General features: G+C 35.7%; 1 long non-coding RNA gene across 1 annotated transcript; it reads right to left on the minus strand.

The window, feature by feature from the left end:
• Positions 1–625: 625 nt before the first annotated feature.
• LOC112090809 lies at positions 626–1,035 on the minus strand. The gene is made up of 3 exons (XR_002901822.1): positions 976–1,035; positions 764–891; positions 626–645 (listed from the first exon to the last, which is right to left on the minus strand). It is a non-coding gene; the product is annotated as an uncharacterized LOC112090809 (long non-coding RNA).
• Between the last annotated feature and the right edge of the window lie 2 nt (positions 1,036–1,037).

Consider the following 1,037-nt stretch of genomic DNA (forward strand, 5'->3'; position numbering starts at 1 on the left):
TTGAAGCTCTCTTCGCGCTCTACAACCACCCCGGGAAGGGCGACAAATTAGTAGTAGCTTTGTGTTTCTAGTTGAAGAAAACATGACACTGCTTGAGTATTGACTAAAGCATAGGTTTAGGGTGCATATAAGATTGTTTCTTTACATGTTGATTCCAAGCATGGTAAACTCTGACCGTGGATACTAAATATGGCAAAAAATTCAAAAACAAAACCCATCCATAGCTTCCTATGAGAACGGATTTCAGTTTCCAAATCATATTGGTTATGGCCAATGATTACCTTGAAACCCCAAAAAAAAAAAAAGTGTTAATAAAATTTTTTATATGTTCTATAAAAGACTAAAACCATAAGATGTGAACTAGCAAGATATGTAACCACAACAAAACAATCCAAGTAAACTAATCAGTCAAGCTCAAAATAATTCAGTATTAACAAACTTTGCATAAAAGATGGGATATAAAACTATTACCAGAATGTATGAAAATTAAGTTCAAATGGAGTCCATACCTTAAGCTGATTGGTAACATCCCTAGCAGAAGATCCAGAAACTTCGATCCATGTTTTTTAGAAGAGTGTACATGCAGACAACATGAACACAAGATAGAACAGTGCATGGAAAGGATTGGTTGCCATATCAGCTAAGCTGCAAAAAAACCGCAATGGAATTGTTTACCAATCAAATTGTCCTCAACAAACAACAATTCAAGATATTATCCATCAGACACAAAACAAACATCTCTCCAATAGGGAACATTAACAACATCGATGGTGCAGTAATATAATATGCTAGACCACCCACGGGAATATACTGACCACCTGAATACTCAGATTCTTTCCATTTACCCAAGAGATTCACTAGAAAGTTTCCACTGAATTTCCTGTATAGCAGCTGAATGTACACAATAAAACAGTCAGAATGCTAAAGAAGAAAAGATCGTCTCCAACATGTAAGAAAAATACTAAAGTCCTATACCTGGGAGATGAAATAAAGATTGGACACAAGTGCAGATTGGATACTCGTGCTCAGGAGAAGTA

The sequence above is a fragment of the Morus notabilis genome, unplaced genomic scaffold (assembly GCF_000414095.1).
Source record: "Morus notabilis unplaced genomic scaffold, ASM41409v2 Scaffold7601, whole genome shotgun sequence".
Taxonomy (NCBI): Eukaryota; Viridiplantae; Streptophyta; class Magnoliopsida; order Rosales; family Moraceae; genus Morus; species Morus notabilis.